The sequence below is a fragment of the Etheostoma spectabile genome, chromosome 23, assembly GCF_008692095.1.
Source record: "Etheostoma spectabile isolate EspeVRDwgs_2016 chromosome 23, UIUC_Espe_1.0, whole genome shotgun sequence".
Taxonomy (NCBI): Eukaryota; Metazoa; Chordata; class Actinopteri; order Perciformes; family Percidae; genus Etheostoma; species Etheostoma spectabile.
Window position 1 is genome coordinate 12,418,428 of NC_045755.1, and position 794 is coordinate 12,419,221.

General features: G+C 44.5%; 1 protein-coding gene across 5 annotated transcripts in view; it reads right to left on the reverse strand.

The window, feature by feature from the left end:
* chchd3a (coiled-coil-helix-coiled-coil-helix domain containing 3a) overlaps positions 1–794 on the reverse strand; it is a 70,494-nt gene that overhangs the window by 2,101 nt on the left and 67,599 nt on the right. The gene's annotated exons all lie outside the window — the stretch shown is intronic.

Below are 794 nucleotides of genomic sequence, written 5' to 3' on the forward strand. Positions count from 1 at the left end.
GGAGTGGAGGAGAGATGGCGGCAGGGCAAAAAGGGCACAAAAGAGAACGAAAGTGAATCTAGATGTTATCAATGCCTGTGGCGATAACAACCCTAATTATCAGTGACAAAGGCCGGGCGGCTGACAACGCCTTCCTCTCCGCTGACTCCAGTTGAGGGGTCACTATTGTAAAACTGAGAATTGGGGGATTTTCTATCCTCAGCGAGATGACATCTTGGACATCCCCCCCTCTAGTGGAATTTAAGATTTGAAAGGGAAGGAACAGGATTTTGCCGTTTGGAAACTGGATGACCTATGCTGTTTAGTGTCTTTGACAGAAAGGGCGATGAGATGAGAGACGGCTGTTAGAGGACACATTCTGACCTCCAGAGGTCAAAGTCATGTCTTCTGACATTTGTTCTCGTCGCAGCTTCCTGCTCGGCTCTGATAAAGCTGTGTAAACATCCTAATCACAAAACTGCATCAGCTCATATCAATCCTACCTCATTCCCCCTATTTTGTCAGCTGTATAATTCTGCATATTATTCCTTTAAAGCCTTATCACAGAACTCTTTTTTTTTTTCTTCACCTAATGACTTTTAGAGTAAGTCTTATACAGATAAGTCCCTTAGACGAACAGGAGTGTGCCGTGATTGTCGCAGGGTGATAAACACAAGCGGATTAACATATCGTCTCAGGCTCGCTTCCAAACAATTTACAAGATCATAACAGCATCCGGACTATGAATGTACCCTAGCTGAATCTTGACGAGGCTACAGGTAGCTGTCTTAAACACACACACACACACACACACA